This window comes from Corvus kubaryi, unplaced genomic scaffold (genome assembly GCF_017639235.1).
Source record: "Corvus kubaryi isolate FWS band 111438036 unplaced genomic scaffold, C.kubaryi_AGA036_p1.0 134, whole genome shotgun sequence".
Classification (NCBI taxonomy): domain Eukaryota; kingdom Metazoa; phylum Chordata; class Aves; order Passeriformes; family Corvidae; genus Corvus; species Corvus kubaryi.
In genome coordinates this window covers 9,519,208-9,533,348 of record NW_024580668.1, presented here as the reverse complement: position 1 = coordinate 9,533,348, position 14,141 = coordinate 9,519,208, and positions in this window count along the sequence as shown.

The window sequence follows — 14,141 nt, the reverse complement described above, 5'->3', positions numbered from 1 at the left end:
GAACAGCTTGTGGTTAATTTGCTATATAATCACTGCCTGCAACAGGAAAGCAAGTGCTTCAACTGTGCTAATATTATGAAAGGGGAAGTTAACCATAGAGATAAATTCTGAGGAGCTGCAGCTGGGATGAAAGAGGGAAATAAATGTAGCTGGAGTCCAGGCTTCAGGCTTGCAAAAGTGGCCGCTTGGATATTTAAAGGGATAAAAGATAAGAGTTCAGGTTAAACATGTGTTTTTTGAAGTTGCTTTTAGCCTGAATATATTTTCCCAGAGGCAGAGGATCCCTGCAGTTCCCATTGACCTGTGGTTGGAGCAGTGCCCTGGCCTGTGCAGGTATGCCAACGGAGTACAGTGCCTGCACTGCCCCACTGCTGGGAGGCTTCCCAGGGCAGCTGCAGTAGGGAGGTGGGCACTGGGATACCAAGGAGATGAGCACATGGCAATTTAGCTGGCAGTGATTTTTACTGGGGAGGGGGTGGTTCTTCCCCATCACTCAGGCCTGGTTTTGGCCTCTTGCACAGAAGCCAGGGATGCTCTGTGGGCTGGTAGAAGTGTGTCCCCACTGTGTGGTGCTGGGGAGAGGCGTTGGTGTTATCTCTGGAAACAGCCTGTAGTAGATAACAGGTCCACTTACTCTTGGTGGAAGGGATGCTGAGCTCACTGCAGCAGAGCCCTGGCTGAAGAAGCAGTTCTGCCCTAGGACTGAAAGTGTTCCTATATTGTGGTAGTGCTCTGTGCACTGGCTTCACCTGAACTGGCTTAATACCCCATGCACAAGACTGAAATAATATTTAAACTTTCCCAAGTACCCAAACCTCCTCACCCTTTCATTCCAGTGCCTCCAATGTAATTGCAGTACAACACTCATGCTGTTTTGCAAAGTGCTCTAGGGATTAAAAAAAGTTCCTGGAGCTTATCTCCAGGGGCAAATCTGAAGTCTTGTCTAACTCTTTTCTCTGGAGGCTTGGAGAGGCAAGAGTTCTAGATTATCAGTGATAGGAGTGGGAGAGTGAATCAGGTTAAGATGGGTGAGCTGGTTCTTATGAAGCAAGAGATCCAGCAACTCTGCAAATTTACATCCACTGTAGACACCTTTTCTGACTCTGAAATGTTTGATTGCTTTTCACTGTTTCCTGGAGCACAAAATCCTGGGGTTGGGGAGAGGACATAAGGTGTCAGGAGATTATTTGTACCTGGGAGAAGCTATCTGAGGCCCCTGGGCTGAGGTTACCGCTGGGGGAGCTGCAGGGCTCCCTGCAGCAGACCCCACGGCACAGGGATGCTGGACGGGTGCTCAAGCCCCCATTCAGCCCCACCACTATGAGTAAATTATGCTGGCAGTGCAATACACTTGGCAGTGGCAAGAGCCTGCCCTTGCCAGAAATTTGGCCAAGCAACACCAGCAGAAATTGCCACTTAGCTTCCCAGTGCTGGGAATCGATTTTCATGGGATTTTCAGACCCTGAGGGTGTGTCCCAAATGTATGATGCTCAGTGTAGGTGGTGTTAGCCCCACAAACTGGAGTTTTAAATGACCATAACAGGGCTTTTTTTCCAGAGCTCAGTTTGATTCCTGGACCTTCTTAATCTTAGGGCAGTATCTGCTGGCCTTTTGTTTTTAAATTCACAACATTTTATCCAGTCTTGAAAGATGAGTATTTCTCTTAAGCTGATGGCTAAAAGCATTTTCCTCACCTCCTGGTTATTTACTACAGGACAGGGGTAACTCCCAGCCCTAACAACTGCATCTCCAGGAGTTAATCATTGAACAGGCAGGATGGAGATGCTCGGGGTGCACATGTGAAGAGCAACAGGGCCAGAGGCCCTGTGTGGGCAGGGGAATGGGAAGGAAGTGCTCTTTGGGGAGAGGGGGAAGAGAGAGCCCGGGTGTCTGGACAATGGTGGGACTGTTGCGTCAGTGCTGGCCTTGCAGTTTGACTCCCCAGTCAAAACAGATGAGCCATGAAACTTCGTGCTCAGTCAGGGGAGGATGCTAGGAGGGGATATCACAGCAGGGATCATCAAGGCTCAGTCCAGCAGAGACCATTCTGAGACGTGTGTCATGGTACATGGTGTGCAGCAGAGTTACCTGCTTGGGTTAGGTTATGCCAGCTCAGCTTGACACAGCAAAAATTGTAGGGGAAAGGCACTCCCAGGAATGAAGCCCACTTCCCCCTGAGAGCATCACTCAATGCAGAGAACAAGGATGGGGTGCATTTCTTGAAGGGAGCATTCCTGGAATTACTTATTAGCCTGGTACTCAAAGAGCTACAGCAGGAAAGACCCTGATCCCTCTGCTCAGACCCCTGTGGCTTGTTCCCTTCCCTTGCCACAGCTGGAAAACCTCCTGCACAAATAGGAGTTTCTCACTATGGGCATCCCTGTTCAGGGGGAGACTGGTGGGCACAGGGAGGTGCAACCCTGCCTGATGTGGGTGTGACTGTGGCAAGCAGGAGCAAGAAGCCAGAGTTTTCAGGCAGCTCACCCTGGGTCTTCACATCCAGAAGACAGGAATGGGGCAGAGATGCTCTGAGGAAGGTGTTGGAGGAGGCTGCTGGCTGGTGGAGCAGCCACGTGTTGTTAACTTCTGCAAAGAGCTGCCCAAAGCTGCAACCGAGGAAATTCCCAGTGCAGCCGTCAGCAAACCACAGCTTTGCACAGGCTGATTCCTGAGCACCCTGCTGCGAGGGGAAAGGAAGGAGCTTCAGACAAAGCAAAGCAGCTGAGAGGCTGTGGGCAGTGCCAGAGCCTCCAGAGCTGTTGGTGTAACTTGGGTTACAGCAAGGGTGGTGGCCTGGTCAAGGTGGTGTTTTCAGTGCTGGGGTTTGGGGCACAAATCTCCAAATGGTTTCAGAGAAACTTCAGTGCAGAGCAAAGATGCTCCAGGCTACCCTTGCAGTACCACAGCAGGACGATATCTGCCTTCTCCAGCATGGGAAGCAAATGCAGAGGCACTTGCAACACAGGTCTTTTTCTTGGAGGGTGAACTAGAAGTGCTTTTAAGCTTAAAGCTTCTTTTCCTTCAGCCCTGGTGGAGCTAAAATTCTTAGGACAGACAGAAAAAGACTGCAAATACCTCAAAGATTGGAACAGGCAGGAACATGTGAAGAGAGGGATAGTTTATTTAAAACTAGTCACTTCTGCAGTCCTGTAATGGGCAACTGCACAATCTGGCTGCATTGAATAGTAAGTTTTTGTTGGCTTTCCTAGGTATCTGTTTTGCCCTAGTTTTTCAGAGGTCCTAATTTCTTTGGTCACCAGGCCCTTCGATTAAAGCAGCTTGTTACCTGCCAAAACTGTCTTCCAGGAGGAGAAATGAGTGGTGGTTAAGGCATGGGCTCCTCTGTGTGCAGCTCTAAGTGCTTGGGTGCTAGCATTAGAAAATTCAATAGTGTTCTAGTGAATAAAAGGGAAAACACAATAAGCCATTCAATAACTTGCTAATGTTTCAAGAGAGATGGAAAGTCCATTGTTCACAAGGTTCTTCCATCATCTTTACATATAAGGTGAATTTACAATCAGACTCCAAAAAAGGGAAGGATTAATCAATGTATGGGACATGTAAGGGACAATTTCTAAAAGCAGTTTAAATTTCCTGGAATTTTTGCATGTAAAAATTGCTTTTACTGGTGTAGACAAAAGACAGGGATTGTTCAGACTATGAATTGCTGAAGCAAAAATTGCAGCCATAAATTGAGAAGCTGCTTTTGGTACCTCTGCCCAAAGACTAAATGCTTCAGAGCAAAATCAAAATAAGTGATTTAAAGAATAATCAATAACATTAAAATGAACTGGCAAAGAAAAGACAATGCATCTATAATGTATTTTCTAGATATTTTTAAATAATACATCACAAGCAAACTCCTGAGTGATGAATTTGGCAGCTGTTTGCAAAAGATGGTAAACCCAGGTGCTATCTAGCCTCTGCCCCCCTCCTGGGAAGGCGATGAGCATCCCTGTGGAATGAGTCTCCTTTCCCATGGAAAATGGTTGTTAGGTAGACCCTAACAGTGTTTTGTTGCCAAAGGCACATCTTTCAGATGTGACTGAGCCTTGGGGTTATGCTGGTCTGCAGGAAGACACTCCAATCAGGCAGACAAGGTTTTCTTATCTCATCTTGATGGGCTCTGCCTGTGTGGGGTGTTTGGTGCCTCCTCATCAGCCCTGCTCTGGAGGGGCTCAGCTGGATATTGGGGAGCAATAAGCACCTGCCTGAGAAATCAAGGGGGCTTGAACAGTGCTCCTGGGCATGGATGGCTGGAGGGGCTCTGAGCCTGGCCTGGTGCTGGAGGAGCAGGGTGGGGGTTTGTGGCTGCAGCAGCTCAGCCCTGTGCTTGTCCCAGTGCTCTGCTCTGTGCTGGCTCAGAGATGGGGCTCTTGACACCACCAAAGGGTGGGCTGAGACCTTCATCTCCCTGAGCACACAGACTCTGCTACAACCTCTGCCCCTTGTTCAAGTGGAATAGGATCTTTTAAAAATTACAGTTTCAAGTTGTCGCCTTAGAAGTCAGAGTAGTGGTATCCAGACAGGCAGAGCTCCTGTTAGTCACTCTGCAGTGAGGGGAGAAGGAAAGGCATTTGTCTGGTTATTCGCTTTTATCTGGTTACACTTTACCTCTCAAAGAAAAGCCTTTGAAAGTAAGAATTCACCAGTGACTCACAATTTTGTGCCTTTGTTTTAAAATGAAGGCAAATTTTTGTAGCCTAGGGATGTAACTGATCTTTTACCTTTGGTTGGGCTGCTTGTTAAAAGGAAAATAAAAACATGCTGTCCATTGATCTGTCCTCTCCCTGAATTGCAGAGTTGGTGAGGAGGGCAGGATTCCCTTTTGGGGAGCAGCATTTCCAATCCCAGCGAGAGGAATGTTTTTTCCAAGCACCACGCGGCTCTTGCAAAGCAATTCCTGTGCTAGACCTGGCAGCTCTGGCATCCTCTTAACCTGCAGTAGGTGACCTGAAGGTTCCAGCCATGTCCCCAGCCCCTGTGTGTTGAGGGGATGATGTGTGGGGTGCTGCCTCCCTACAAGGACCGAGCTGGGGCTGGTGGAGCTCCTCCCAGCTCAGTGGCCACCTAGGAAGCTTCCAAATGCAATTAGACAAATGCATGGGAGAAATGGCCAGACATGTCCATTAAACAAAATGATCCTTTCTGGCTCAGGGAGGAGTGCCTGTGCTGCAGAGCTGGAGTCTGGAAGGCTTGCTAACTTTGTTCTGTAAGCAACTTCTGCTTGCCACAGTTGTGGAAGGAGCACTGGTGAGATGTAATGCATTTGAACTGTGTTTGTGTCCTTACAGCAGACTTTGAAGCACTGGTGTTTGTAACCAATAATCAAAAGTTGCAAGGCTCTGTAAATTGTCATAAATCAGCTTTACTCTGATGGACTCAAAGACATATTTCCATTCTGATTTTGAGTGAGCTGCATTAACACAGTGTAGTTTGGGTTTGGTAGATGCTTGTGTGGTTAAAATCTAGTTGACAAGTTTGCTCAAACTTAACTGTGAGTGCTCTTTGCAGTTCAGCCTCCCTTTCCAGCACACCTGGAGAGGAGTCAGCAAAATACAGATGGTGGCAGAGGTAGGATCAAAGCCAGGCTGTTTCAAAGGAAAGAAAAATTGCAAATAAGGAGGGGAAGATACACAGCAACTTCCTTCCTTTTAACAGAGGAAAGCACATGACTCTGTCTTGATGGGCTGTCACGGTCCAGCCACTGCTCTTCTATTGAGAAATTATTGTATCTGCCCTTAAGACGAGACATATTTGAAATAACCACCAAATGATACATGATAGCATCAGTGTCCTGTGTGAATAATGATTGATCACTATTTCAACTGTTCCTGCCTTGATTTGAAATATCCTGGATTTACAGTCAGCAGGAAAAGCCCAAGACCCATTTCAGTTTTTGCATTTGAGGATACCTTGGATACCTTAGTACCACCATCTTTGTTATGCTTAGAAACTGTGCAGTTATGTCACTGGACCCCTAAATTTTAAGACTTCGGTTTGCTGTTCATTTTAGCAGCTTTTTGCTACTTTCTTTCAGTTTTCAATTTCTTGGTCTTTAGCAGTAGAATCTGACTCCAACTGGACTCCACAGGAATGACAAATTCAGGTGATGGGTAAAGCATGACTTGCTTCACGTGTGTTTCTGCAGAAGGACATCACCAAGAGCTTCATGTAGAACTGTCCCTGCAACACCTAAGGATGCTTTCTCATACAAGAGTAAAGGATACACTTCAGCTGGATGTGACCCTGAATAAAATACAAAGGTGTCTTAATACTCCTTAACAGGACCATGGGCTGTGTTGGCACTTCCTGTAAGGTGCTACCTGGGTTACTCTGAGCAACTCCCTGGATACAGATGGGAAAGATGGGCATGGTTTAGAGAATGGGGTTGGATCCTCTTCTCCAGGAAAATAATCACAGCTGTGGTCTGCAAAACCAAAGCACTACAGGCCCTTCTCCTGCACACACTCTGCTAGGTTTAGCTGGTGGCTGCAGAGGGAGCAGAGCTGGCTGGTGAGTGCATCACTCTGAGCAGGCTGTGTGCCCAGACACCACGCACCAATCTGACAGATCCTGCACGGAGAATAGACCTAATCTGTGTCCTCAGGGTACTCATGGAACAGAAGCTGAAGTGCTCCTCAGTGTGGTCACTCCAGCTTGTGCATTGCATGATTTATATTGGAGACCTGGTGTTCAGCTCTGCAATAAGTTTGTGGGTAGAGATACACTGGACACTCTGGGAACTGGTTAGATTCCACCAGTGTCAAGTTTTATATCACACCAGAACCTCACTTGGCCTATAGGAAAAGAATGACAATTGGTGGCTGTGGGTTCATGACTTGCTAACAAGACAAGTGCTCTTTCCTGTGCTGGGACCATCCTGAAAGCTGCTTCTTATGTGGTCACCTTGGTTTTCTAATATTTCATAGAGAAACATGGTGAAGTGGTAGCAGCAGCTGGTGAGGGAGCAGATGGTGCCACCTGCATCATCAGATGTTTTATCACATTCTCTGTTTTATCCCGCAAAGAGTAACTGGAAAGTAGAGGAGAGTGTGGGAGCTGGTGTAGGTTGTGAAGGTGTGAAAAATCACAGGTAGCAGCACTGCTTGCCTGCCAGGCTGCTGTTTCCCCCAGCGCTGGGTTAAGAAAGTGCTTGTGCTTATGGGGAGGTCTGTGTCCACCTGTGCTTGAGTCTGCAAGGCTGCATTTGGGAAGCACAAGGCTTTGGAGCAAGCTGGCAGCCAGGGATCAGGATCCACAGTAAACCTTCAGGCAGGTTTGGATCACAGACAAACTCATAGCTTCACCTCTGCCATGACCAGCCTGGCTGCCACTTCCTAATCAAATCCCAAAGAAAGCTGAGAACTGTGATTAAACTTGCTAAGAAGTCCAACCTATGAGGAGCACAAGGGCTGGGTCTTGTCTGAAGGAGGCAGAGGATTTATTCTCTTGATATGTGCACTGCACAAACCCAAAGAGCAAACCAGTCCAACAGAGCAGCTTTTAAAGTCCTCCCTGTGAAAGACCTGCACCAGAGCCCAGCAGCAGCAGCTGTGAGTAGAATAAATACTAAAGTGTAATAACCCCTATCTGATGTACTCAAGGGAGCACAGCTGGTGGGGGGGCAGTAGTTTGTAGGGAACATGGGAACAGGAGCCCATAATGATGTTTCATCCAGTAGAAATGACGGGGCAGTAAATGCAGTAGCAGGGTGGGCTGCTGGAAACAGGCTGCCCGTGGCCATTTCCTCCCCTCAGCTTTGCTTCAGCTCCTGTTCTTAATTTTGCTCCTCTTCCTTGGCAGTTCTGTCTGTCCATTTCCCTGCTGTCCCAGCAATCTCTGAGGGGGGGATAACATTCAGATGTAAACAGGGCTGAGGCTGTGGCAGACCGGTAGCTACAATGACACTTGTTTACGTATCAGTCAGCAAAGCCATTCACCACCCTGGGTTAATATTTCAACGGGGTGGATGGATGGGAGGGTGGGATGGCAGGAGAGAGGGTGAGGAGGCTGGAAGTCGCCAAGCCCAGGAGGAAGAGGAACGTGTGTGACTACAAAGGGGGAGGAAGCCCATTGTGTGGGAAACAAGATGGAAGATGCTGCCCAAAGACACCGGGTAACTGGTGATTAATTAGAGGCACGCTTTGAATTCTGAGCCTGGTTTAGCATTAACAGCATTTCCGTGTCATGCAGTGAGTTGTCTTGCTTGGTGGCTTCATTGTCTGGGCCCATGTGGGGCAGGGAGTGGTTTTCCCCAAAAAAAACTTCGGGAATTGAGAGAATACATGCAAATATTGGCTTCCATTTGAGGCAAAAAAAGAAAGGAAAAATCCCAAAAAGCAGAACAAGTTCCTGAACAGATGAAAAGGAAACAAATAGAAAATAAGCCTGGCTTTGTTTGAGGTATGGAGGAGACTCATGGTTTTGAATGCTGTAGTAGTTGTATCGCATTAGTCTGGACTTTCTGAGCCCAGCCCAGCCCCTGGCAGTGTCTGTGAGGTGTGGGTTGTATTCCAGGCATGTCTGCAGGTCTGTGGCTCTGTATTAGTGTTTATAGGAAGTCAATGAGATGGAACTCAATAGAGAAAAGGAAGACTTAAGAGTCACTGGAAGACAAATGTGAAGGCCTGGCACTCAATAACTTTACTGAATCATATCGTTTGTTGCTGTATGTTTCTGGGCAGCAGCAATACAAGGAAGGAGAGTGGGGCTGTGTGTTTCAATAGGCTGTTCACCTTCCCCTTTGGAGAGAGGTTTATTTCTCTTGATAAAGAGATATCCATCCTCTGCTTGATATGAAGTCAAGCAGCACCATGAATCAGGAGGAAGGTGCCAATGGAGATGAAGTCTGGACTGCTGGAGGCAGAGGAGGGGAAAGGGGACATCACAAATAAACTGTGTGAGCTGGGAGAGCACAAGTGCCTGTGTGCAGCTCCAGCAGGGGTGCTGGAGCAGAGCCTAAAGGATTGGTCCAGGCTCACTCAACTTGCAGCTGTGGTCTAAGGGGAAAATAAGTTTTGTTTGAATGATCTGAGCATCCCCATGAGTGTGTCCTTGGCACGTAGAGGCCAGGCAGGGCTCGGACAATTCTGCAGGGAAGGCACAGTGCAGGCTGAGCTTCCAGCTGAAGTTGTGAAGCCTTTCCCACTCTTTCTGTCTTGTGAAAAGGGTGACAAGATGGACGTGCCCGTGGCGACAAGTATGGGATTCAGTAGCCAAAGACTGTCACACCAGAGGTGGATGGGGCCTGTTCAGCTGCAAAGTTGCGCAAAATTCAGGTAACTTCATTTTTTTTTAAGTAGAAAAGCACTTTTCAAGTGGTTTCAGTTGCCAAAATAAGCTTGAATTTATAAGTGCAAATGTAACAAAAAGTGCAAAGCAAAAAGCTTAGGGATAGCTATCCAGCCTGGGATGGATTCCTGGAAGTGGCAGGAGTGCTTGAGCACAGGTGCCTTTCTGAATTTTCAAAGAATTTCACTGAAACTTGTCACCAGCTAAATGTATGAAAACATGGAAAATGGCAATACTAGAAAGCTGCTTTGTTAATTGGTAAACATAATTAAGGGTACTGCATTAGTATGAATTTATATGGCTGATTAACTGAAGCAATTTATACTAATGCATAGTTTTGTTATAACCCTGGTAGTTCTGCTTCCTGGACAGTACAATCCACACAATCCTGTGTGGATTAAGCAAACACTTTTTCTTGGAGCTGCAAGACAGGTCAGCAAAGATCATCTGGGGACATTTGGGTGTCACAGCTGTGTGGGCAGGACAATGTGGCTCCTGCCTGAGGATCTGGGCTGTTCCCCTGCTGAGGGGGGAGAATGGATGGCTGCTCTTCTCCAAATCCAGCAGCTTAATCCAGGAGGATGTGTGAGCACTCTGACCTCTTGTAGATGCTTTGAAGAACAAGAGCTCTGTGCCTGGGAAAGCCCAGATTGCAGAGAGTGCTCACCCAACAACTTCCTCCCATGTAGGCTGTGGCAGTGGCACTTTGCCACTGAATTCCCAGAGCGAGCAAATCTCGGCTGGCTTCCCTCCTGCCAGAGGAAACACAAGCTGCATTGCTTCCGCCTGCAGCCTGGCTCTCTCCCAGCTCCAGAGCCCTCCTCTGCCTGCCTCACAGGCACTTGGGTGTAGTCACAAGGGGATCAGTCCCTCAGGGAGTGGGTTTTGTTGAATCCTGCATTTCATACAGAACCTGGCTATAGCTGCAGTGCAGGTTTGAGTATGGTCACCTTCACACTGATGTGGCCAAAGTCCCAGGGCAGGAGACTCATCCCATGTCCCCACAGAGGCTGTGGCACCAGCCCAAAGCCCCTGCTACAAACCCTAGACCTGCATCCCAATGGTCCAAAGGGACCCTCTCTCTCCACACCCCTGCTGGTAGGTGCTGAGCTGGCACTAATTACAACTTTGCTAATTGCTCCAAGCTCCATTGCCTTGCTGCTTTCCACAGGCAACGTTTGGCCACAGATTTTGCTGAAGTGGGGGCTCTGCTTGGAAGCTTGGTAAAATCTGCAGGGAGACACCTGCCAATCTTCACACACAACATCTTTATTTTAATTTATTGGCAGCATTTAGAGAAGTTGGCTTCTATGCAGCATCAGTTGAACTTCATTAAAATAATAAGAGAGCTAAGTTAGTAAAAACAAACCTGGCCAGTTGGCAACCTCAGACTTTTGTCAGGACTGATCTATGCTGGAAGATACAGATTTAGTCCATCTACAGTAATAAAGTCCCATGATCCCATGGTTAAAATGTCTTTTTCCCTGATAGCTGATGCAATTCATTAATTATATGACATTTCCACAATGATTTCTCCAGAAGACAACGTTGGATGCCAAGGTTTACATTACATTTTCAATTACAAAGATATCCATATGGTGACTCTGCAGTATGTACAACTGCTTAACATGCATCCAAAGCCCTGCTGCAATGCTAGAAGGGCTTGTGATCTGCTGGAAAATGCCTTTTGGGATAAGGGGCTCTTGCTGGGTTCCCACAATGACTGTGGGATGGGGGTGGCATTTCCCCACAGGAAAATTCCTGGAAACTGAAACACAAATCCTTTTTTTTGTTGTTGTTTTTAGGCCACCAGACTTTTTTAATAATATCTTGAGATGTGAGGATGAGTTTAAATCAGCACTAGAGATCATCAATGGCCTGAAATCCAGCAGTGACGTGGACAAGATTTTAGACTAAGCTGAAAGGGCTCAGCCCAGGCACAGATTTCCCAGGCAGGCTCTAAGGAGCTGGTGAAGGGTCAGAGCCCATCTCCTGCTCCCTGGTGGGATATGTGTGTTGTCACTGTGACTTTTGCCCCGCACAGCAGAACCAGGCACACAGACACCCAAACAAAGGGCAAAGCTGCAGGGTGAGGTGCTGCCGTGGTCACACAGGAAGGGGATCCAGTGTTGCACTGGTGTTTTTTCACAGCAGGGCTGGTCCTGCCCACACAGGACCAGCTGGCACTGTAGAAGCTGCTTATCCAACCCCAAATTCAACCAAGTTTGAAAGGTATGAGTTGTGATTCAAGTACTGCATGGTCTGAGGGAATGTAGTGATTTTCTCCAAGGAACAGAACCCTTGGAGAAAACCTCACTCGCAGTTCTCAGGTGGTTTTCAGAGGTTTGAAGTTCAGCCAGCACCACATGAACCATCCTTGGTCGTCCTCAGCCAGCTCCTGCCTGCCCCAAACATTGTGATAACACAACTGGGCCTAGAAAGGAGAGCACAGGTTTTCCTTTGGCAGCACTGCTGTGTGGACTGTCAAACAGCACAATTTCAGGTTTATTTTTCCTAGCCTTGGACAGGGGATCTGTCCATGGCTTGTGCTTTGTTTCTCCCAGCTGCAGGGCCTCCCTGCTCTGAGGATGCTCCCTGTAGCACCAGAGTCAGGAGTCAATGCTGTTTGCACAGCTCACTCTGATTATCTCTGCCGCGCCTGTAACCTCAGAGCAGTAAACCAGTGGCATATATATAGTTGAACAATTATATGTATTGTGACTAAATTTCCCCCAAAGATCTCATTCAGGATGTTAGAGTGAAAGGATCATAAAATGAATTAATAGCTGATTCACTGTATAATTTCCTAGTTCAATATACTTTAGTGTACCAGCTAAATGAGCCATACACAGCATTCAGCTCAGCCAGTTAACAGCTTTATCATTGAGATCTCAGGCTTAGAAATAAAAGCAATTCTTCTGAAGTAATTGCGTCTAATTAAAAGAAACATTTAAAAAGTGTAACCAAAAGGAATTCATTTCAAATGGAAAATTAATGCTGAAAAATAGCCCTGAGCTCTCTTGTCTTTGCTAATAGCTAAGCATTCTCAGAATAATTAAACTGTTTTGAGATGTTGATACCTTTCCCTGTTTGAAATTATAGCCACGGTGTGGCACTGAGTAAACCCTGAGCGTGGCCCTGGATGGGGATGAGCGTGGGGTTGGGGCAGGCAGGAGAGGAGGATTCCTACCCTGGGGCTGCTTTGCCCTGCCATGAAGCAGGGTCTTTGCAGCCTCCTTTGAAGAAGCAGGATTGCCCAGCCAGAGGAGCTGAACTCAGCATGGCACAGGGCTGGGGGGCTCTGCCAGATGCTGGGACTCCCCATAAAAGCAGAGGGATTAACTGAAAACAGCTCTCTTTAAAAGTGTATGGATTTTGTTAGGATATTTGCTCATCTCTGCAGCACCCAGCTGAAGGGTCAGGATGCATTCCCAGGTGAAACCTGTTCACTGCTTTTCTGTCACTTTTTTTCCATGAGCAGAAAGTGCAGCATTTTAACTGCACCCAGAAAGGTCTCACAGGAAATATCCAGACCCAGTGGCCCTGGCTGGTGTCTGTGCTCTGTGTGTGCCAGCCTGGCTGCTCTTGACAGAGAGGATCCTAACTCCTGCAGGTTCCTTGTCTGCTTCTTCATCACTTGCTCCTTTCCCTGGGCTCATTTTGGCAGGGATCATCTTGAAGCTGGGTGTGCAGTGAAACCCCTCTTCAGGTATACCTGCAGCTGCCCCTTCCCATGCCTCCACCCAAGGATTTGCTGGTGTTGGAACAAAATGTGCCCCCTGTGAAACTCTGAGGATGTGAGCACAAATCCCCCACTTTGAGCTGGAGCTGTTTTTAATCCCCTGGGCTGGGCTGGGAGTGCTGCTATGATTAACAGCCTGTATCTGGGTGCACCAGGAGACCTGAAGGGTGGCTGTTGGGGTGACAAGGAGGTTTGGGGCCTGAAATAGTTGTTATAATGCCTCATCTGCATGGATTGAATGGCCACCAGCATAAGGGACCTGCTGCAGCTGGTGCTGCCAAAACAGCCCGTCATCCACAGTGGGCAAGAAGTTGACAACATTGTTATAGGGCCCAGAGACCCCTTTGGGAAGGGATCCCAAAAACCACTGCTTTGTCAGGAAACAGATTCCCCAGATGTGCATCTTTTTCCAGAATCTTTTCTTTTTCTTGAGATGTGAATGCAAAGGCAGAAAAGAGTTTTACAAATGTCAGTGTTTGGTTTCAGCATCTCTGTTAGTGTTTGACTCTCATATTGAAGCAACTTCTCATTGGGAAGCAATTGATTCATTTAAAACGTTAAAAAGGTCAAACCCAAACTCTTCTGACCCCAGCGACTTTTTTGCTGGGTAACCAGGACATAAGTGCTTTTGAGACTTCAACTTTGTACTAGTTGAGGGAGGGAATTTGTTCCCTTAAAATCCTTGTGGGATGGGAATGTAGTTTCTCATGCTGCTGCAAGTGGGAAGCTCAGGGAATCTTTGGGGGCTGTTGCTCATTACAGCCAGTACCCACTGAATTTGCTTTCGTTATGTTATTTGGTAACTATGACAGAACCAAGCATTTTCCATCTGAGACTTGTTTAAAATATTCCCAGCAAATTCTGTGAATGTACAGTAATGTGCTATGCAAATACACAGTTATAGCAGTGACCCTACAAAATAACCTTTGTCTCTGCTGCCTTGTTTCCCTTTCCACAATGCTGTGCTGTTTCCTTCATGTTTCTCTTCAAATTGTAGAAAATCAAAGTTTTCTCCCTTTTATTGTGGAGGCAGAGCAGAAGGGTAACATCTGAAGACAGGATTCTGTAACACGTACTGCCACATGTTTTTCTTTTATGAATAATA